Source organism: Schistocerca piceifrons, chromosome 1 (genome assembly GCF_021461385.2).
Source record: "Schistocerca piceifrons isolate TAMUIC-IGC-003096 chromosome 1, iqSchPice1.1, whole genome shotgun sequence".
Classification (NCBI taxonomy): Eukaryota; Metazoa; Arthropoda; class Insecta; order Orthoptera; family Acrididae; genus Schistocerca; species Schistocerca piceifrons.
In genome coordinates this window covers 1,022,232,935-1,022,258,075 of record NC_060138.1, presented here as the reverse complement: position 1 = coordinate 1,022,258,075, position 25,141 = coordinate 1,022,232,935, and positions in this window count along the sequence as shown.

Here is a 25,141-nt window from a genome sequence, read left to right as displayed (position 1 = left end):
CCGCAGTAATACGACGTTGCATATCTTCTACTGTCGCTGGGGGTTCTTGATACACTCTGTCTCTCACTGCGCCCTCGAGAAAGAAGTCTAATGGCGTCAAGTCGGGGGACCGTGCTGGCCTTCGCACAGTACCTCCCCGCCCCATCCACCTATTTGGAAATGTCGCATCTAGAACGTCTCTGGCAACTATTGTGTGCGGGACATCAATCGTGTTGGAACCACATTGATAGACGAGTTCCAAATCCTAGATCCTCCATGAGGAGCGCTAGTGTGTGTTGAAGAAATGGTGCATATCGCTGTCAATTCTATGTTCCACGGTAAAAATAGGAACCTGCAATACAGTCAGCAATAATACCGCACCAAACATTGACACTCCACTGTCGTTGATGAGCAACTTGGCGAATCCTGTGGGGATTTTGCACGGGCCAATAGTACATGTTCCGCAGATTCACGTTACCAAGATTTGTTGCCTAAATGAAGCCTCGCCTATAAACAATGTGTTGCTTAGGAATACTGTATTACCTTGCAACTGCTGAAGTGCAAAACGTCAGAATGCAATGATGGATTCAAAATCATTCCAGTAGAGTTCTTGGTGCAGTGAGTTATGGAACGGATGAAATCGATGCCGATTCTGCACACACTACTGTTGCTTATTCCTAAGCCTCGTGCAATTTCTTGTACACACACCTAAGGATTGTGCGCCACAGCAACCAGAAGAGAAATTTCGTTTCCATTGCCAGTAGCTGGTGTTGTACGTCGACGTTTTGTGGGAGCCCAGCTTACTGTTTCCGGGGGTGTCTTGCAGACGTTGCCAATGGTTCGACGTGACGGACACCGCCGATATTGGTAGCGTTCAGTATACAGTGTCACAGCTGCGGTTGAGTTTCTGTGACATTATCCATAAATTAAAATATTATCTAGTTTTTCTTTACTACTGAAGGCGGACGTATCGACTAGATGACGGCAAATATAACAAGCCACAAGAAAACAGGTTTTAATGTGGCAACGTATGTGAATTACGTTACAGTATGCGAGCAGTCGAACATTCCAGATTAGGAGACACTTGTACACTGAAAGTAGAGCGTGCAGTGGTGGTTCAAAACGGTTCAAATGGTTCTGAGCACTATGGGACTTAACATCTGAGGTCATCAGTCCCCTAGAACTTAGAACTACTTAAACCTAACTAACCTAAGGACATCACACATATCCATGCCCGAGGCAGGATTCGAACCTGCGACCGTAGCAGTCGCGCGGTTCCGGACTGCGCGCCTAGAACCGCTAGACCACCGCGGAGAGCGCAGTGGTGGTATTAGTTTGTTTACGGCAGGATACAGGCGCCAGTGCAGACAATCCCTGCTCTGGGCACAGTACTACATCCGATGCATTACGTCAGAGGCTATGGCGCCGATGCTATCCTTCACAAGCCTCATATTTCAGAACTTATGAGGTTTAGAAACGTGAAACCAAGTGTGTTACCAACCACTAATTTTGCCACTAGTTGTCATTTCGCAACAAAAAACATAATGCGCAGGACATCCATCATTCTGATACCGCATTATTTGTCACATTACAAGAGGTGGACCGGTTCGAGTAAGGTGCAGCTCAAGAAGGGGCTACACTACCCCCTTTAGGAGTGCCGTCAATGGGCCAATGATGTGTTGTCATACAACACAACACCATTCATTAACCCTTCACTGACGTAGAACGTCAATTACTTCACGATTACTGGCAGCGTGAGGTGCACGCTTGAGTCTCAGGGCTTGCACTAGCTGTGCACTTCATTTATTTCAAGTGTTAATTTCGCTTCGCAATTTATCGGGATGTAATTGACGTATTGAGATGCAACCAACGTCATTATTTTTGTGCTTTTTACGCAGTTGATTGCATACGAAATAATAGGGGGTGTCCATTTAAAAACACATAAGTATGTGCTGAAAATAATATTTGTTTACGTTTTAAAATTTCGCCTAGTATTTGTTTTCGTAAGCCCCTGCCGAAGAGTCAAGCTGGTGAAAACCGTTTTTGAATATCTATTGTTGTTCCAGAGATATTTGAGGTGGCAGAGTTATGTGAGACACATGTATAACCTCAGACTTAAAATGACACGATTTCAGAGACTTCACTGGTCTCATACAGATATGATTTCATATATATAGGCTGAAGCGACTGCGAATCGAACCCAGGTCTCCTGTTCACTAGGCAGGTGCGTCAGCCACTAAACCACCTTGGCACAGAGGTTCGCACAACTGCAAGGATTACCCCAGCACCCCTCCCGCCTGGATACAAATCGTAACTGTCGCCCCAGTCTACTTTAAATTTTCTTCCTTAAAACTTTCACACGAACGGAAATGTGGAGGCTCTCCATGTTCTGGGATAGCACCTCAGCATCGAAAGTAGATGGGAGATCCAGCCTGAAACTCAGGTGCAGGAACAGAAATATAATGACATAATTTCAGAGCCTTTACGGATCTCATACAGATATGAGTTTTTATATATATATATATAGACTGAAGCGTCAAGTGAAAGTTTCCACCAAGCCTAGGAATCGAACCCGGGTCTCCTGCTTATTAAGCAGGTGCTGTAGCCACTAAGCCACCTTGGTAACAATTTTCACTTGTCGCTTCAGTCAATATACACTACTGGCCATTAAAATTGCTACACCACGAAGAGGACGTGCTACAGACTCGAAATTTAACCGACAGGAAGAAGATGCTGTGATATGCAAATGATTAGCTTTTCAGAGCATTTACGCAAGGTTGGCGGCGGTGGCAACACCTACAACGTGCTGACATGAGGAAAGTTTCCAACCGATTTCTCATACACAAACAGCAGTTGACCGGTGTAGCCTGGTGAAACGTTGTTGTGATGCCTCGTGTAAGGAGGAAAAATGTGTACCATCACATTTCTGACTTTGATAATGGTCAGATTGTAGCCTATCGCGATTGCGGTTTATCGTATGGCGACATTGCTGCTCGCGTTGGTCGACATCCAATGACTGTTACCAGAATATGGAATCGGTGGGTTCAGGAGGGTAATATGGAACGCCGTGCTAGATTCCAACGGCCTTGTATCACTAGCAGTCGAGATGACGAATCTTATCCGCATGGCTGTAACGGTTCGTGCAGCCACGTCTCGATCGCTGAGTCAACAGATGAGGACGTTTGGAAGACAACAACCATCTGCACGAACAGTTCGACGACGTGTGCAGCAGCATGGACTATCAGCTCGGAGACCATGGCCGCGGTGACCCTTGATGCTGCAACACAGACAGGAGCGCCTGCGATGGTGTACTCAACGACGAACCTGGGTGCACGAATGGCAAAACGTCATTTTTTCTGAAGAATCCAGGTCTGTCTACAGCATCAGGATGGTCGCATCCGTGTTTGGCGACATCGCGATGAACGCACATTGGAAGCGTGTATTCGTCATCGCCATACTGGCGTATCACCTGGCGTGATGGTATGGGGTGCCATTGGTTACACGTCTCGGTCACCTCTTGTTCGCATTGACGGTACTTTGATGAGTGGACGTTGCATTTCAGATGTGTTGCGACCCGTGGCTCTACCCTTCATTCGATACCTGCGAAACCCTACATTTTAGCAGGATAATGCACGACTGCATGTTGCAGGTCCTGTACGGGCCTTTATGGATACAGAAAATGTTCGACTGCTGCCCTGGCCAGCACATTCTCCGGATGTCTCACCAATTGAAAACGTCTGGTCAATGGTGGCCGAGCAACTGGCTCGTCACGATACACCAGTCATTACTCTTGATGAACTGTGGTATCGTGTTGAAGCTGCATGGACAGTTGCACCTGTACACGCCATCCAAGCTCTGTTTGACTCAATGCCCAGGCGTATCAAGACCGTTATTACGGCCAGAGGTGGTTGTTCTGGGTGTTGATTTCTCAGGATCTATGCACCCAAACTGCGTGAAAATGTAATCACATGTCAGTTCTAATATAATGTATTTGTCCACTGAATACCCGTTTATCATCTGCATTTCTTCTTGGTGAAGCAATTTTAATGGCCAGTAGAGTATTATAACCTCAGAAATTTTATAGGTGATGCATTATCTATAATAAGTAATAGGCTGAAAAGAGCTTTGCCAATCTATAGTCAGATGATATGGAAAGATTGCCAGCTTGCCTTAGGTGTTCAGACATGAAATACTGTGCGCTTCTGAAAACATAGAAAAATAGTAACCTATGACTACAGTACCCATGAGTCGTAACGTTAATCGGTCAACACATACAAATACCTGGGCGGAGGGACATTTTGTGTGTATTGATCATGTAGGCGCATCTTTTGGAGGTAAAGGAGATGGGAGACCTCGCTTTATTGACAGTATATTAGAAAATGCAATGTCTGTAATGAAATATGATTACCATACATTCATGCCACCCATCCTAGAACATTATTCAATTGTGTGACACCTATACTAGTTAGGACTGACAATGGATACTAAACATACAGCACACAGAATTGCACCGCTTATGGTCTCTTGTTTGTTTGACCCTGTGGATAACGTCATTGTATTGCTGAAAAATCTGAACTGGCAGACGCTGGAAGAGAGACGTCAATTATACTATGAAGGCCTACTTAGCAAGATGCCCAGTCACGTCTATATTTCTGTTATGAGGGTGATGTTTGGTTTGTGGGGTGCTCAACTGCGCGGTCGTTAGCACCCGTACAAAGTCCCAATTCTTTCACAGTCCAATCTAGCCACTGTCAAGAATGATGAGGATGATGATCAAATGATGAGGACAACACTAACACTCAGTTTCTGAGCAGAGAGAACTATATTTCTGTTGTGTTGCAACCAAGATGTATATAACAAATACTGTGGGAGGTCGCCACCACAGAGCCGCAACCTCTCTTCTGGCGTTTCTCAGTTCCAGGCAACAGTATCCAGATGGCGCTCACAAACACGGACCAGTTTCTGATTCCGTTCCACATCCTCCAGCATGTCGATACGTCTGCTGATATAGAAGACAACAGTCAACAGCCTTGTACTAGCAGATATGTAAATCGTTCCACTGACAGGCAGCAAAACACAATGCACTGCGGACGCTCACACAGTCATTTACCAGTACTCTAATTACTACGCTCCAAGCATCAGTCACAGTTTATAGAGAACTATTACTTGTATTAGATTGCCTGCAAGTATTACTATCGGTGATTATGATACTTTTAGGGCATCAAGTGCCAAATTGTACCAAAGTTAAATACAATTTTGTAAGACATTCTTAATAAATACTATTTTTCATTTCTTATTGTACTGCCAGATTTCTGTTTTAGTGGACTATAGCAGCCGTGCAGGGTAGCCATGCAGTCTGAGGCACCTTGCCACGGTTCGGTCGGCGCCCCTCGTCGAAGGTTCCAGTACTCCCTCCGGCATGGACGTGTGTGTTAGTTTAAGTTTGCCTAGGGACCGATGACCTCAGCAGTTTGGTCCCATAGGAACTTACCACAAATTTCCAAATTTTTTCAAAACAGTGTTAAGCAGAATGTGCGTAATGGCTACATTTACTGAACTATAGCAGTTTTTTCTACTGTGAATATATGGGTGGATTAATCGCAACGTTCAGTTAATACTTTCAAAACAATTTCTTTGCCACGCACATCACAGTGAACTGGTAGCCGAGTACAGAAGTAGATTTAGTGTAGACGAAGGCCGGCCGCGGTGGTCTAGCGGTTCAGGCGCTCAGCCCGGAACCGCGGGACTGCTACGGTCGCAGGTTCGAATCCTGCCTCGGGCATGGATGTGTGTGATATCCTTAGGTTAGTTAGGTTTAAGTAGTTCTAAGTTCTAGGGGACTGATGACCACAGATGTTAAGTCCCATAGTGCGCAGAGCCATTTGCACCATTTTTTTGTAGACGAAGACACGCACATCTTAGCACACTGAATCGTTTCTGATTGAGCAGTGGCGCTGAGACGTCATCCGTTCAGTACAGACTGAATCTCCCGTGGAAGGACAGTGCCGACCCAGTCAGTCACGTCCGACGTTTGCGCGGTTTTAGCTGGTTACTTCACAGGAAAATTCGCACGCGCATACACTGTTGCTATCTATGAAAAGACCGCCTGAAACGCCCTGCTTAACCTGCAGGACAGGACAGATAGTATAATTTGTGGAAAGGGGCCAAAATAAGGGGCTGTCAGTTACACTCGAACATACAACTTTATTATTTGATCAAACATTACAAGAGAACCAAAAAATTTTTTTTAAACACACAGCTGCAATCTTTGGGACTTAATTACCAGCTGAAAGCCATCTTAATTTAAAAACAGCTGAAGGCCAATAACTTAAAATTCAAGCATAATCAGAAATTTAAAAGGCAAGCCTTACCTTAAAACAGTTCTTTAATTAGGTTGAAGTAAACAAGTTAGATTCAAATGGGCTGAAGGCCTAACACTTAAAACTCCACCATATTGACTTTCTTAAAATACCAAAGGCCGTACGTGAAATTGTTCTTTAATATAGGCTGAATGCCTTAAGAGCAAACAACTCAAATTTAAAATCAGCTGAAGGCCCAAGACTTAAAATTCAACAACATTAATATTTTTAAAATGCCAAGGGCTTTACGTGACACAGTTCTTTGAACTAGGCTGAAGGCCTTAAGAGCAAACAACTCAAACTCAAAATCGGCTGAAGGCCCAAGACTTAAAATTCAACAACATCAAAATTTTTAAAATGCCAAAGAACTTACTTTAATCAGTACTTTAAACTAGGCTGAAGGCCTTAAGAGCAAAACAACTCGAATTATTTAAAAAAATCGGCTAGAAGCCATACAAGTAAAAACAACCAGAACAAATTTTTAAAAAAATGGGGCAGGACACCCAAGGACGCTCAGATGTCGAGGGTTGACCTGGAATTGAAACGCTAATGCTCGCTTAGGTGAGACAGTCAGTCGGGCCAACCATTCACGATCCGACGACAACCCAACTGACCGACAGCCAACGGACCCGCCAACAAGATAACTTCCACTTCACCCGACCAGGGCACAATAGGGATTTCAACGCAACGAGTAGAAGATATTGGCGCCCATAACCAATCATACATGGAGCTGTCGAACTACAAACCATGCTGGACAGCAGCAACATGATGAGGAAACTACACTGCCCGAGATTTACATCAATGGCCAGGGTACGTAATCGGAACTTTAACAGCCACAAGGCAGAAGATTCTGCTGGTTCACTTCAATTCAAATAACCAATTACAGTGACACTCCACCAGAGTTTGGCTAGAATTTTCCAAATTGAAAACCATGTTGTTGCTCGCAGGAATATCCCAACAGCCGACAACAAACTTCAAACGACACAATGTGAACAGTCTTGACTTACTGGCAGGTTAAATCAAAACTCAACGTTCGTGTCCAGGGTCGATGAGCCACGGACCTCATAGCAATGGGAACAGCGCCACACACTCCGGCACTGAATAGAGACTGCCAGCGGGCCCAGCCAAACGACGCCCTACAGAGAGTTCTTCGCTGCTCCGCGCCAACTAACCGGCTCAGAGCCAGTACGCCGACAACATGTAAAATAACTTGTCAGTGAAAATCACACAAACTGCACACAGTTTCACGAGCACTTGCCCAAAGAACTAGACAGTGTTAATAGCAGTGGCTGTACAATAATAAAGACGAATCACGAGTTGGCACACACAGCCAACCCATAAGTGATCGCCGCCCAAATACACGTCGTCCGACTGATGACCAACCAAAGTTGTCTCCACTAAAATCACGTATGTCGTCAACCGTTGGGCGAGTCATGGCGATCCGGACCACACTGCTGCAGCGCCTCGACTGAACGTGTGCCACGTGCCAACTCAAACACTGCCAGGTCCGAAATAACTCAACGCATGACGACCGGGAAGTAATAGCAGTCCAGCAAAGATAATACGGAAGGGCCCATATAGATAAGCGCTGCTGCTGCCACTCACGGGCAGGCAAGTCAGCAACTCAGTGACATCAGTAATTGGAAATTAACATAACGAGGCGGCAGTACGGTAAAAAACAAGATGTTAAATAAGACATGGCATGAACACAAGCCATGCGCGGCTCACCGCCCCTGGTAACTGAGTGGTCAACACGACGAAATGTCATACCTAACGCCCCGGGTTCGATTCCCAGCTGGGTCGGAAATTTTCTCCGGTGTTGTGTTGTCCTTATCAACATCATTTGATCCCCATCGACACGCGAGTCGCCGAAGTGGTGTACAATCGAAAGACTGGCTCCAGGCGAACGGTCTACACAGCACGAAGCCCTAGCCACATGGCATTTACCTATGAAAAAATAAAATTTCATCCGTCCTTTATGTTATCACCGACACCCTTCAATCCATAATCTTATGTAATGCAAGAAAAGCGCTAGGTCAATTTTGGATCTTAGTTTTTTACTCTATTCACGGAAAGAATACTTAATAACATTAGTCGTATGAGGGACATGGAAGGGAAGCAGTGGTTGGGAAGGGCGTGAGACAGGGTTGTCGCCTCTCCCCGATGCTATTCAATCTGTATATTGATCAAGCAGTAAAGGAAACAAAATAAAAGTTTGGAGTAGGCATTAAAATCCATGGGGAAGAAATAAAATCTTTGAGGTTCGCCGATGACATTGTAATTCTGTCAGCAAAGGACTTGGAAGAGCAGTTGAACGGAATGGACAGTGTCTTGAAAGGAGGGTATAAGATGAACATCAACAAAAGCAAAACAAGGGTAATGGAATGTAGTCGAATTAAGTCAGTTGATGCTGCGGGAATTTGATTAGGAAATGAGACACTTAAAGTAGTAAAGGAGTTTTGCTATTTGGGGAGAAAAATAACTGATGATGGTCGAAGTAGGGGGGATATAAAATGTAGACTGGCAATGGCAAGGAAAGCGTTTCTGAAGAAGAAAAAATTTGTTAACATCGAGTATTGATATAAGTGTCAGGAAGTCGTTTCTGAGAGTATTTGTTTGGAGTGTAGCCATGTATGGAGGTGAAACATGTACAATAAATAGTTTAGACAAGAAGAGAATAGAAGCTTTCGAAATGTGGTGCTACAGAAGAATGCTGAAGATTAGATGGGTAGATCACATAACTAATGAGGAGGTATTGAATAGAATTGGGGAGAAGAGGAGATTGTGGCACAACTTGACTAGAAGAAGGGATCGGTTGGTAGGATATGTTCTGAGGCATTTAGTATTGGAGGGCAGCGTGGAGGGTAAAAATCGTAGAGGGAGACCAAGAGATGAATACACTAAGCAGCTTCAGAAGTATGTAGGCTGCAGTAGGTACTGGGAGATGAAGAAGCTTAGACAGGATAGAGTAGCATGGAGAGATGCATCAAACCAGTCTCAGGACTGAAGACCAACAACAACAGTCGTATGATCACCTGCTCTAGATTATTCACCCTATCTACATTACGGCATTTTCCTGTAGATTAAAGTAAGCGCTAGCCGCCACTGCTCCAGTCCAAACTAAAGAGAGACACATTGTAAAGACGATTATTTGGCGGTTGGCACGGCACTTACTGTTGCAACGGGCCCATTGTAGCAGAAGGTGGAAATCATACGTCTGGTGACACGATTCGATGGTGTGCTGCTCTACACGATCGGTCAGCATCTCTCTGACACATGCTATTACTCACATGATTCTCCATGTTTGAAAGTTCCCGAACGGTAATTACTATATTAACAATCGACTAAGAAATAAGTCAACTATGAGAAAACTTTATTAAATTTAGTGCTGCATTTGTTAAGAATTGCTGAAAAGGAAATCTGTAAACGAATTCTGGAGCGACACTTGGACTATCTTGAAAATAATTTAGTCAGATTCTTTTTTTCGCCGATTTATCACTGTCAATGAGACTTGTAACCGATAGCTCACGCCAAAAACTGAACACTCAATAAAACAGTATTTGAATAACAGCGAAAATGCAACGAAAAAGACTATACGAATTTAATTCATTCAGAATACCAACTACGTTAAAATGAAGCGAGTCCTGTATTTCAAAAGAAACTTGCAATTATCGTCCTAAGACAATGCACCTACCCAAAAAGTTGGGAAAACTGACGTTCTAGGGGAACACGTTGTTGGAAAATCCACCCAATTCCCTCTATTTGGCACGTACAAATTTCATCTGCTTCTAAATATAAAGACACTTGTGCTTCGAAATACTCATATTTTTGAGATTAACGATATTGTAGTGGCTGCTATAGATGCGCAAGTGTGAATCCTCCAGAGTCGCTGATTAATTTTGGAACCCGGTCACTGGTAGGGAAGTGGACAAGGTGTTTAATTCGTAAGGGAGTATGTAGAAAAGTAGTTGCATTTTTGACTTAAAAGTACAATCAGTAGGAAGAAACAGTCTATTGACGCGTTTCACCTATTTTAAACATCTTCAGAATTTGTTTAGGACTTGCGGGTAACGATTAGTCATAAGTAGCCAAACTGTTTCGTGTGCGCCGTCGGCGAAGGCATACAGGTATGCTAAGGTAGGGCCATATTTCTAATTTAGACCCAAATACTGGAATACAGATACCGCAGCGGTCAGCTATTCATCGCCAATACAATTTGTGTTTGTGTCTAGATTATAAGTGTGCCTCTATCTTACCATAGATGGATGCTTTCGCCGAAGGTGCACACCAGAAGTTTTGGTTAGTTATGACTAATGCATTACCCGCACTTTCCAAACAAATTCTTAAAATGCCTCAAAAAGATGAAATACGTCTACAAAGCTTCTGCTTTCATTCCAATCTGAACTCTTTTCTCCTTCTTAAAATATTGTGTTTGCTGCACCATGGCCATAGCGTGGGAGGATTTGTAGAAAAACACAGTGTTTTCTCGTTGTTTTTATGCGGCAGTAGAGAATAAAGTTGAGAGTATTGGTCACTGATTGACACAAACTCCACATCTTTCACCTCCTCAACACCTGAACCGCTAAACTTGTCAAAAACTGCCCTAATTGCGACTGCCCGATCGTCTCAACTAACAGCAGACCTGTGATTTTCTTTTGGCCACTCCGTGGAACACGTCAGTAAGACACATTGTTGGAGTGTAGCAATGTTAAGCTAATCAGTGTTCAGCTAATGAGTAATATTTCACTTTTAATGAATATTTTTATAAGGTATATTATTATATACCATAAATGACAAAGTGTTCAAATGAAAGAAAATATATAATAACGGACATCAATTGCAAGTAATTTTACTCAAGTGATATCTTTAAGCTAAAGACAATACTTAAGTTTTGTATGGAACACACTTCCAAAATTGGAATCTTCCATGCTGTCATTGCACAGTCTTGTTCTGGATTATTGCCTTTCTTTGGTTTTCTTGTTAACCTCTGAAACAAAACTGGAACCGACGCTAGCGGCCAGTCATTTGGTACTCTTCTGAAGCAACTCAATGAAATATAAATGCCAGGGTGAGGTAGTTCAAACGTAGTTAAAAAGACAACGAAACCCCTCGCAGGACTTGTAGTTCTCCAAAACGCAGACGGCTCAGATGCTCGGAAGTATGTAAGTGCTCGTCTGCCTGAAGGGAAAGTTACGGAAATCGTATATGCGGATGAATGGACAAACTTCTGTGTTTACTGAATTGCACCGAACGAGTCCGCTCTTGACCATACAGCAGCCTTTGGTGCTTCATAACTTGTCCAAAGCCTGGTTTATCCACATCCACATTCGTATCCCGCAAGCTCCTTTCGGTGTGTGGTGGGGGTACCTCTAATATCAGTACATCCTTCTCTCACTAATATTGCTTGGGAGGAACGACTGTCGATAAACTGTCTAATTTTCAAAAAAATTACGTCGTGGTCATTTCGCGAGTAAGTAATACGCCGCCCGACTCTTCTTCGAGCTTGCATACTCGGAATTTCAACAGTAACCTTATCCGTAATAAACGTAGTCTGTCTTGTAGCGACTTCCACTCTAGTTTACTGAGCATGTACAGGTTGGTCAGAAACAGTCTGAAAAGCTTGTAAAGTATTTTTATAGCAAAATACTTGATGCTCTGAACATAATATATTATTTTGTCCGCATTATTAGTGTAATTTCTTTCATAGTTACTGACCAATGGTAAAAGTAGTTTTTAATCCACTTATAAAAAACCGCTGAATCGTTCCAACTGATTTCCATTCCAGCGATATTTGTGGAAGAAATAGTACAAAAATGTGGACAATATAATGCATTGTGTTCTGAAAAGTCAAACTTGTTTGCTACAAAATACAGATTTATCAGTAAAGATCTTAGAATAACTGCCTTGCGAACCTCATGAGATCTAACGTGATGTGCATTTCTTGAGATATTTTCATTTTTCAGTTGTTTTAACCCATTTTGATTATTGTCGATTACAGTACCATATACCATGCAACGTAAAATTTTTTAAACAAACGTTATGTATTTTTCCCAGAGAATCTGAATCTACAATAAACAATGTGGGTTCCTTTTTCAGATTTCCAAGATGACCCATTTCTTGCCCTCTGGTGGTGGGGCACGGGACTCGGGTTTGGTGTTCTGGATGCCCTCCTTTGAGACAAAGAACTTTTATTACATTTTTTAAATCTGATTTGTAGTTTTCTAGATATTTCTAAAAACCAGGCAAACCCCGGCATGTAAGGGTCTTGTGCTGATTTTCAGGACAGCCAACATACGAAGGAAAAAGGAAATGGTTTTTCAATTCCTGACATATCGGCTGCCCTACACAGCAGGCGGTGTGGAAGATGTACCGACCTGTTGTGCAGAGACTAGAGAGGTGGGTGAGTGAAACAGGGGGGATGTTTGAGATAGTTAGTGGAGGGGATGGAAGGAGGGAGTGGAGGAGGAGGGGCCACACAGACGGACAGGGGCAGGAGATGCGACAGCTACAGGAGGAAGAGATTGATAGGGAGAGGAGGAGAATGAGATTGAAAGCGAAAGGGGGAAGGAAAGAGGCATAGAAGGAGGGGGAAAAGGAGATGGATAAGGAGAGGGAGAGGAGGAGATGAATTGGGAGAAATGGGCACAAAGAGCTGAGGGAGGTGGGCTGGAGGAGATTGGTTGGCTGATGAGATGGGCTGGTGCAGGCAGAGAGGGCCAGGAGCAAATGGACAGAGAGAGGGAGAGAGTGGAAGAAGAAGGTGTGTGCAATATATGTGTTAAGCACATTAGCTACGCGCGCGCGCGCGCGCGCGCGCGCGCGCGCGCGCGCGCGTGTGTGTGTGTGTGTTTTGTAAACAGGAGCCCTCCTTGGGGGTATTCCGCAATACAAGTGCTGATTTCGTCCTCTTAAGTACTTCTGTATCTTACAAAGTCCTGAGTCTAGTGATAAATTGGGTCCAGTACTTGGTGATTTCGTATTGTTTTCAGTAAACGACGGCACAGACCTGTGTCCAAAAGCTTGCGGAAGTCAACGAATGCAGTAGCAGTGCGGAGCTGTGTCGAAAGCCTTGTGGAAGTCAAAGAACACAGTGCCAACCAGGGCCGCTTAGTAAATGACGCTCTGGATTTCAAGGAACAGTGCGAGCAACTGGTCGCAGACACACTGTTTAGCTTGCCGTTGTGGCCTAGCGCTTCCAGGCGTTTCAGTCTGGAACCGCTCTGCAGGTTCGAATCCTGCCTTGGACGTGGATGTGTGTGATGTCTTCAGGTTAGAGAGGTTTAAGTAGTTCTACGTTCTAGGGGATGACCTCAGATGTTAAGTCCCATAGTGCTCAGAGCCATTTGAACCATTTCAACTCTGTGTTTGCTGAATCTGGGTAGGTCCTTATAGAGAGAATTTCATTTTCCAGAAACGTATTTAGGTGTGATCATAGAACATGTTCCTTTATTCCACTTATCTCAACCAACTAGAGGTTGAGTGACGTTAAAACTAAAGTGCGCGCTACGTCAGCTAATTACACGTGACGTAACCCTTAGGGCCGTAGACTGACTGCTGTTTGCGTAGTTGACGGTGATGATCGTGTGCAGTATGTGGTGTGGGCGGTCTCCCTCCTTGCGGGAAAAGCGTTGCGCGTCCGCAGGCAGCGGCAATGGCAGCGGCAGCGACTTTTAATCAGGCGGCGGCGGTGGCCACCGGCCAGCCCGAGCCGCAGTCATTACGGCGACGCACACCCGCGGCGTTCGCCGTGGTGACGCATCTGCGGCCGCGCCCGATCGCCAGTTCACGAGCCCAGCCACACTCTGCTCTGCACACCGAACTGCCGTGTGCGCAGATTATCTGATGTCTCGCACCATTAGCTCCTGCTGGGGCGTCACAGCCGGCGCGCCTGTTTCCTGAATGGCTGACACTGTCTTTAGTCACGTATCTCGTCCAGTCATTTGCATACATTCCAACGAACGACTGATCTCCCACCCCCACCCCCCCTCTCCCCACATTACTAATCAGTTAACGTTATAGTATGACCATGATCGTGTATACCTAATACGTTTGGTTTTGGACTGCCGTACGGCGAATTGCTCTAATGGACACCGTATTCTTCTCATACACTTCCAGCTTATTTGGATTTGTTTCATACTTAAAACAGTGCCATCACTCACATGAAATACGAAACGAAACTAAACTCAATAGTGCACAACAAATCTAATTCAAATAATACAGAAATTAATTAACACGGTCGCCAGCGTAATTGGTCACTGGCTATTAACTGTCGGATCAATAGTACCGACAGCAATGAATGCCTAACAGCTTGGGTGTAAGTGTGGTAAAGGATCGTTGGCACACATTTCTGTCGACGCGATACGTTACCAAACTACAGGGTTATTACAAATGATTGAAGCGATTTCACAGCTCTACAATAACTTTATTATTTGAGATATTTTCACAATGCTTTGCACACACATACAAAAACTCAAAAAGTTTTTTTAGGCATTCACAAATGTTCGATATGTGCCCCTTTAGTGATTCGGCAGACATCAAGCCGATAATCAAGTTCCTCCCACACTCAGCGCAGCATGTCCCCATCAATGAGTTCGAAAGCATCGTTGATGCGAGCTCGCAGTTCTGGCACGTTTCGTGGTAGAGGATGTTTAAACAGTGGATCTTTCACATAACCCCACAGAAAGAAAGCGCATGGGGTTAAGTCGGGAGAGCGTGGAGGCCATGACATGAATTGCTGATCATGATCTCCATCACGACCGATCCATCGGTTTTCCAATCTCCTGTTTAAGAAATGCCGAATATCATGATGGAAGTGCGGTGGAGCACCATCCTGTTGAAAGATGAAGTCGGCGCTGTCGGTCTCCAGTTGTGGCATGAGCCAATTTTCCAGCATGTCCAGATACACGTGTCCTGTAACGTTTTTTTCGCAGAAGAAAAAGGGGCCGTAAACTTTAAACCGTGAGATTGCACAAAACACGTTAACTTTTGGTGAATTGCGAATTTGCTGCACGAATGTGTGAGGATTCTCTACCGCCCAGATTCGCACATTGTGTCTGTTCACTTCACCATTAAGAAAAAAATGTTGCTTCATCACTGAAAACAAGTTTCGCACTGAACGCATCCTCTTCCATGAGCTGTTGCAACCGTGCCGAAAATTCAAAGCGTTTGACTTTGTCATCGGGTGTCTGGGCTTGTAGCAATTGTAAACGGTAAGGCTTCTGCTTTAGCCTTTTCCGTAAGATTTTCCAAACCGTCGGCTGTGGTACGTTTAGCTCCCTGCCTGCTTTATTCGTCGACTTACGCGGGCTACACGTGAAACTTGCCCGCACGCGTTCAACCGTTTCTTCGCTCACTGCAGGCCGACCCGTTGATTTCCCCTTACAGAGGCATCCAGAAGCTTTAAACTGCGCATCCCATCGCCGAATGGAGTTAGCAGTTGGTGGATCTTTGTTGAACTTCGTCCTGAAGTATCGTTGCACTGTTATGACTGACTGATGTGAGTGCATTTCAAGCACGACATACGCTTTCTCGGCTCCTGTCGCCATTTTGTCTCACTGCGCTCTCGAGCGCTCTGGCGGCAGAAACCTGAAGTGCGGTTTCAGCCGAACAAAACTTTATGAGTTTTTCTACGTATCTGTAGTGTGTCGTGACCATATGTCAATGAATGGAGCTACAGTGAATTTATGAAATCGCTTCAATCATTTGTAATAGCCCTGTATAATGTTGAAAGAAAGCAGATGCCATACGTCGTTAATGCTCAGATATGTTAATTTGGAAATAGCTATATACACTTGATCATACAATGTAGCTTTCACGGCCGGTATTGTCTTCACTTAAAACTTCCGGGCTGATAGGCCGTCGTCCAAGTATAAAACTCTCCCCTGACGTTTCGTCTCCGACTGCGGGAGACATCCTCGGAGGTACGGCGGCGAACTGCGAAGGGAACTCGAAGAAGCGCTGATTATATAGATGGTACAGAGGGTGCCACTGTTGATCACGTGGCATCAGCTATGAGATTGTCTCTGGTAATGTCAACATTCTCTATTGAAAGTAACTGATCGTCACGCTTGCGGTGTAACGCTGACATCCAAATTTTATTCACACTTCTCTTTATGGTACCGATATAAACCTGTCCACAATTACAAGGAATTTTACATACCCCCAGTGTAGCCAGAGGGTGTCGTGCATCTTTTGCCGATCTTAGATATTCTTTTATTTTCCTGGTGGGTCTGAAAATAGTTTCCACCCCATATTGCTTAAAACTCTCCCAATCCGTTCATTAGTAAGGTCACAGACCGCATTGCGAAAGTTATAAGTAAGTATGGGATGGAAACTATTTTCAGATCCGCCAGGAAAATAAAAGAATATTTAAGATTGGCAAAAGATGCACGACGCCCTTTGGCTACACCGTGGGTATATAAAATTCCTTGTAGTTGCGGACAGGTTTATATCGGTACCACAAACAGAAGTGTGATGACCCGTCTGGGTCACACGGATAAATCGGCCGTAGTGGAACATATTTACCAGGAAGGTGATCATGAAATAAAATTCAGCGAGACGAGCGTCACATCTGAAACCTCGCATTACTATGCACGCATGTATAGAGACGCTATCGAAATTGATAAACACCGTAATAATTTTAACAGGATAGACGAAGGTGTTAAACTGGATAAAATTTGAATGTCAGCGCTGCACCGCAAGCGTGACGATCAATGCATTACCAGAGACAATCTCATAGCCGACGCCACGTGATAGACAGTGGCGCCCTCTGTACTGCCTATATAATCAGCGCTTCCTCGAGTTCTCTTCGCAGTTCGCCGCTGTACCTCCGAGGATGTCTCCAGCAGTCGGAGATGAAGCGTCAGGGGAGAGTTTTATAATTCGACCACGGCCTATCAGCCCGAAAGTTTTAAGTGAAGGGCTATATACACTCGTTCTTGAAAAGCCATTGATTGTTTAAAGGTAACTCCTTTGTTGCGACAATAATTTACGTAACCTGAAATTAACGTTTACTTACGTGCACTAGATTCCTGAACATGGCGACCTTTAGTATGAATAGACCGTAATTACTCTGAAAATTTACGAGGTCAATCAAGCAACTGTTTGCTTTCAACAGATTGCCAACACCGAAATGCGAACCAAGCCAGTATACAAAAGCATTATTACAATAGACACAGATATGAAATGTGAACTAAGGAGACGCCCTGATTTGCAGGCAGTTATGAGGCAGGCTCTTGATATTGTTGGATCTGCTCACACTCCTCATTCTCTTGGTGCCTCGCTAGGAACATTGGTGTCTTACACAGGCCAGACAGCACACTCCACTTGCATGCGTTCACTACTACGTCTCACAACGAAGTACACTATATGATAAAAACTATCCGGACACATTGCTGAGAATGACTTACAAGTTCGTGGCATCCTCCATCGGTAATGTTGGAATTCACTATGGTGTTGGCCCACCCTTAGCCTTGATGACAGCTTCCACTCTCGCAGGCATACGTTCAACCAGGTGCTGGATGGTTTCTTGCGGAATGGAAGGTGATTCTTCACGGAGTTCTGCACTCAGGAAAGGTATCGATGTCTGTCGGTAAGGCCTGGCACGAAGTCGGAATTCCTAAACATACCAAAGGTTTTCTAGAGGATTCAGGTCAGGACTCTGTGCAGGCCAGACCATTACAGGGATGTTACTGTAGTGTAACCACTCCACCACAGGCCGTGCATTATGAACAGGTGTTGAAAGATGCAAACGCCATCCCCGAATTGCTCTTCAACAGTGTGAAGCAAGAAGGTGCTTAAAACATCAACGTGGGCCTGTGCTGATGCAAAACAACAACGGATGCTAGCCTTCTCCATGGAAAATACGACCACACCATAACACCACCACCTCCGAATTATACTGTTGATACTACAGACGCTGGCAGTTGACATTCACCGGACCTTCACCGTACTCACACCCTGCTATCGGATCGCCACATTGTGTACCGTGATTCGACGCTCCACACAACGTTTTTCCACTGTTGAATCGTCCAATGTTTACGCTCTTTACACCAAGCGAGGCGTCGTTTGGCATTTACCGGCGTGATGTGTGGCTTATGAGCAGCCGCTCGGCCATGAAATCCAAGTTGTCTCACCTCCCGCCTAACCGTCATAGTCCTTGCAGCGGATCCTGATGCAGTTATGAATTCCTGTGGTGGTCTCGGTAGATGTCTGCCTATTACACATTACGACACTCTTCAACTCTCTTCGGGGTCTGTCAGTCGACAGATGCGGTCAGTCTGTACGCGTTTGTGCTGTAGGGTCCCTTCACGTTTCCACTTCACTATCATATCAGAAACAGTGGACTTAGGGATGTTTAGGAGTATGGAAATGTCGCGTACAGACGTATGACACAAGTGACGACCACGTTCGAAGCCCGTAAGTTCCGCGGAGCGCCTCTTTCTGCTCTCTCACGATGTCTAAAGACTACTGAGGTCGCTGATATGGAGTACCGGGCAGTAGGTGGCAGCACAACGCACCTAATATGAAAACGTATGATTTTGGGGGTGTCCGAATACTTTTGACCACATAGTGTAAATCTCCTGCGCACGCTGCTCTGACCTCACATCCTTGTCCAGAGACAGCGCCTCTGCACCTTACTCTCTGCCAACGATATTGCTTTTCATAACTTTCCGTAACGGCATTAACCTAGAATAAATATGTCATAATACAAAATTTATGCAGGTTACAGTATATATATATCACATTTATAATTAACACGTAGTATCTAAATATTTACCGGATAAAGTAAGTACATTATATTTACAATAAATGTAATGGGAAAATTTTAGGCAGCACATCTGTAGTATAGTTTCACAAACAGTTTGTACTAACAGGGCAGATGCTGATTCCTTGATGTAGTGTCTTTAGCACGTCTTGCAGAAAGTCTACCCAGTGAGGCTCGGAATTTTTAAGAACAGTTTTTCATAACTGTGTAGGACAGTAAGCACCCTAGGTGAACTAGGTATAGGGGTGGTACGGTAGAACCCCGAGTACCCAACCTTCGATTAACTGACCCATCGGATTATCCAAACATGTTTCCGACCATCAGTCTGTGCTCCGTGCCGAACAGCGCCCCAGTCATAGCGATCGCTTTTACTCCCCACAACAAGATTCGGTCTGAGTCACGCTCCTCACGCGTTCTCTGTTGACAGACTACTGTACTTCCAGACTGTCAGCTTTTTCTGTAGTCTTTAATGAGCTGTTTTATTCCTTTTAATTTTAAAGTTGCAGCGTAGCATTACAAAGATCATTAAGTTGTGGTTAAGAAGTTTCTGGGATTGTCAAAAACTAAAAATTGCTACAAATCAGAATATGAAACGTGCTGTGTGCACAATAGAACAGTAATTAAGCACCCTGCAAATACTTGAGAAAGGCGAATCAGGTACTAAATTAGGATCTGAAATGGGTGTTGAAAGACAAATATTAAGGACTGGAAAGAGAACCGAAGAGATTTTGAAGCTTTTTCTTTAACCATAATTAACTTTATAAACTAGAAAGTCATGGAAAAACCCCAACTTGAACTCTTGCATGATGCTGTGTAGGTTTGGCTTTGTCAAGAAAGATGTAAGGTCTCCCTCTTATAGGCGCTATCATAACTGTGGAGGAAAGATGGCGATTTGTTGGCAAAAAACTGAATAGGGTTGTGATCTTTCTGAAGCGATGAAAGCCTCAGCATACTCGTGAAAGGTGCAATTTACACAGTTGCTGAAGCTTGGGCCAAGCTTAAGAAAACCACCCTGCAGAAAACCACGGAAAAAGGTTTGGCCCAGCCTAAACCAAGAGCGAGAGCTTCTAGAAACTAATGACTCAGACACTGCAGATTTAGTAACTGATTTTCAAAAGTTCTAGAATGATATGCAGCCTGCTGATGTAGAGGAATGACTAGCAGAAAGCGACGTTACCAATGAAGACTTTATGATGATGAGGCAATCTGTCTTATTTTGCAACGGTGTGCTGTTGAGCAAGAGGGATCAGATTGTGGGGCAGTGACTAAATTATCTTCGCCGTTTGCAAGAGCCTCAAACCTATTTTTGCAGTAGCCACAAAACGATGGAGGACATGTTGTATGTGAAGCGGGGACCTAGAAACGACGGAGAGGCTCCGTCCCCGCCGCAGCCTCAGTGGTCCACAACCCCACGACGACTACCCGGTATACCGTCTCACACCAGACGAGTGTAACCCCTATGTTTGCGTGGTAGAGTAATGGTGGTGTACGCAGCAATCGCCGACATAGTGTAACTGAGGCGGAATAAGGGGAACCAGCCCGCATTCGTCGAGGCAGTTGGAAAACCGCCTAAAAACCATCCACAGACTGGCCGGCTCACCGGACCTCGAGATAAGTACGCAGGGAGGATTGGTGCCGGGGACCGGGTGCTCCTTCCCACTGCGGAAAGCCGTGCGTTAGACTGCTCGGCTATTCGGGCGGGCATAGAGAACACACTGACCATTACTTCCAGTCTACAAGTCCACACTGTGGGATCCTGCCCACTCGTCTAATATAGGATGCCTTAGAAACAGTTTTCTCGGGTATCTAGACAACCATTCATGCAGATGTTATTAATAGAGTTTATTACAGTAAATTGAATTGACAATACTTAACTTTGCCTTTTTGAAAGGAGGTGTCGCAAGCAATTGGTGACGTGCAAATAATCAGTGTCCTTCGATGTATACAGTTTCCATGCAAGCAATCAATACAGATCACAAGTCACTGCTGAATCGTTTGGATCACGGCTCGTCTTCTAGTGCGGCTCTTCTAGTGACGCCGAGGCTAGCTGGAGCGTCGATGAAATTCTCTTTGTATAGCTGCCGCTACTGTCTTGGTGTCGTCCTTGTCAGCGTTCTATTGGCTGACGTCGTCTCACAACCTTGTCTGCTGTATCGTTCAGGCCGACTCGCGGACTTTTGATGTTACGCCAGAGCACGCACTATTCTTCATACTCGCTGAAAGAAAGTGTTGTTGTTATTTACTCAGCGGGATCAGGAACTATGACTATAGATAAAATTTTTGAGTTGTAAATGGTCAATAAATTCAGCAAAAGTTCAGTTGCACAAAATATAACAATATTTCTGATAATAACAATAATAAAGACCGTAACAGAAACAACATTACTAACAGTTCAGAGGTGACCTCTATGGGAAGTTCCAAGTAAAATAATCTGTCACCCTGACTTCTAATCATCAAAATTAATTGCTCTCCTTAGAAGTGGAAAATAATCTCACCAGTCGCCACATGTTATTGTCACCCTTACGGGCAGCGCACAAAACCTTATTTCTGTGATCGAGGACGGTTTATGGTCCTCATAAGTTCATTTCCTAATTTTGCTGAAAACACTTTTGGTAGCTATCCAGCTGTGACGTCATCCGAGGCATAGTGCACACTTGCGTTTGACTGATGCGGACAGATTGCTGTCTCACAAGGGGACCCTACATACTGTAAATCACGGATTTTGGTGCGATTCAAATATGTTGTAGAGGCACTTACCCTGAGTACCTGGCTATCCAGTTTCTTTAGCGACCGGCCTTGGCTTTTGAGAAAATCGATTTTGAAGTTCACCGCCTGCTTCGCATTCCGTAACAATACATGTAATCGTAGCAAGTCAGCGTAGCGCAGTGGTAAAGCTGCCGTGCTGGAGGTACCGTGTTCTAATCCTGTTGGTATAGTTTTTCCTCCGAAATTTTCAATATTATTTCAAAAAATATCAACAAACAGTGTAAGATATGCGAAATTATGGAAATATATTCAGTTATTAATTTTTTCTGTCATTCAATATTACAAAATCTTATTTTTCACCGTCCACATTTCTTGATGTGCCAGAACAATATTGTGGGTGATACTTATCATAGAAACAACCGAAGCACAAATTTTCGCAGCACCACTAGAATTTTATGAAAGCAACCGTCTTGCAGGCGCACGGTTTCTTCATGAGCGATACCGGGAAACACAATTCTTTTGCACTCAAAAAGATATCGCTTTCATCCGATACTTTCGATGCGAACCATGCGTATCTAATCATGCTTTCAAAAGTGCGCTGAATTGATGTAGGATTAGCGAATGTAATTTTTTCGAATCTTCCGTAGAAGCGATCTCTCTATTGTCTTTCATCAAGTCGGGAGCACTCTGAATAATTTTCGTGAAAATTTTCACCTGTCAGCAAAAATAAATATCGCAGGGCTGCAATAGGGAGTGCACTTTGGTGGGACCACTTTTAGGGTGCAGGTGCTCGCTTTCCTTTCATCAGTGAATAGATGATCGTTAAAAGTTGAATCGGTTTACCCCCCCCCCCCCCCCCCCCCCCACGAATCGATAATGTACAAAACATTTTTCTGTCCCGCGTACGGAAGAATTACAGAACGCAAAAATTCTTCGTACACCAGTTTCGTGAACTTCCCGGATTTCGTGCAGGACGCGACTACATTTCTGTATTTCCCAGTTATTTCATCTACTCGTTTTTGAACTTTAGGACCATATTTTCCGGACGGTTCTTGCATATATAAAAACATATGGGATCACCTTTCCTGAGGCTGTTATACAGGCCCGTGTAAGAATGAGTAGTCTTGTTTAAATCTTTTTTCGAACGAGAACGGTTGTCGTTCCTTTTTCCGAAAGTGATCTATTATACGTTGCTGGCAGCCAGTTTGATCAGTGTTGATTACGAAGTCAAGGTGAAGTTCTCCATGAATATTCTCGTTTGTATGCGGCATTGTTCGCCTGCTGCTATAACTTCGTCCATCGTCGCAAATTCCTTAGAGATGACTAACTTTGTAATTTTGAATAAGAAGAAGAAGAAGAAGAAGAAGAAGAAAAAACGAGCAGGATTGGAACGCAGTATTTCCAGCGAGGGAACCGTGAACCTTAGCCACTGCGCTATGCTGACTTTCTCGGAATATACGTCATGTTACGGGTATACAAATCACGCAATGAACTTCGAAATCGATTTTCTTAAAAACCAAGACCCGTCGCTAAACATCCGGATATGCAGGTAATCAGGGTAAGTGCCTCTACAACATACTTTCAGCGCATAAAAATCCGTGATTTACAGTATGCAGGATCCCCTTGTCAGTGTCTCTTCTCACTGCCTCTCTGTCCATGACTACAAGTGGGCAAAGCGGACAGCTGAACAGAAAATCTGCTATCAACCGCTCTAGGCACAGGTACCAGCATCTAAATGGCTCCTTTCTCGCACATAATATTAAATATAATTAATATCTCTGTCGTTTAATAATTTACAGTCTTCTCAATTTTTATATGAATGGAGTTAATTTGGCCTTAGTTACTGAAAAAGTTTTAGCTCGACTGCATGTAAACTTTGCCGGCTAGAAATTTTATAATAGAACTAGCAGTAGAACGTGACTTCTGAACTGCCTCTGTTAGATTCCCACTCTGCAGCAAATACATTCTGAACTGCAGTCAAATATTATGGGCTAAGAATTGGCGTGATGCAGTCACAAAGTCGAGGTTTAAGGAACCGAAACAAAAATACATTTCACACTTAATTAACTAGATTTTCAGTGCTAAAATTTTCAGTTTTACTTTCTCTTTATATTAGAAATGTATTTTTTGCTTAGTTGTGACTTATTTAATCGTTTTCAGATCCATAAATGACTTGTTTCATTCTCCTCTGGGTCGGAAACCAGCACTCCAAACACCCGAAGGTCCCAAAAGTGTCAGTTAATCTAGATTCTGCTGTATCATTAGTACCAGTCTTTAAAATAAAATAAGAATAGTCTATGAAAAACTATTCACCCGCAGGTGAGGTGAAACTCATACCGCCTCTAGCCTTTATAATATCAATTTGGCACATGCCGCACTTGGCTGAAGCCGTTCATTGATGATTACATCTAGGAAAGCTGCGTTTCGCCCTCTGATGGAAATAGGACCAGACACTGCGTAGAAAATCAAGTTAGAGTGATTCAGCGGATCAGTCGAGATGCTAAGGGACGACTGGTTGTCCTGCGACACAAGAATGTATGTACACTACTGGCCATTAAAAATGCTACACCAAGAAAAAATGCAGATGATAAAAGGGTATTGGACAAATATATTATACTAGAAATGACACACAATTTGGGTGCATAGATCCCGAGAAACCAGTACCCAGAACAACCACCTCTGGCCGTAATAAAGGCCTTGATACGCCTGGGCATTGAGTCAAACAGAGCTTGGATGGCGTGTACAGGTACAGTTGCCCATGCAGCTTCAACACGATACCACAGTTTTTCAAGAGTAGTGACTGCCGTATTGTAACGAGCCAGTTGCTCGGCCACCATTGACCAGACGTTTTCAATTGGTGAGAGATCTGGAGAATGTGCTGGCCAGGGCAGCCGTCGAACATTTTCTGTATCCAGAAAGGCCCGTACAGGACCTGAAACATGCGGCCGTGCATTATCCTGCTGATATGTAGGGTTCCACAGGGATCGAATGAAGGGTAGACTGTTCAAAGTGCCGTCAATGCGAACAAGAGGTGACCGAGACGTGTCATACGCCAATATGACGATGGCGAATTACACATCCAATGTGCATTCACCGCGATGTCGCCAAACACGGATGCGACCATCCCGATGCTGTAAACAGAACCAGGATTCATCCGAAAAAATGACGTTGTGCCATTCGCACACCCTGGTTCGTCGTTGAGTACACCAACGCAGGAGCTCCTGTCTGTGATGCAGCGTCAAGGGTAACCGCAGCCATGGTCTCCGAGGTGATAGCCCATGCTGCTGCAAACGTCGTCTAACTGTTCATGCAGATGGTTGTTGTCTTGCAA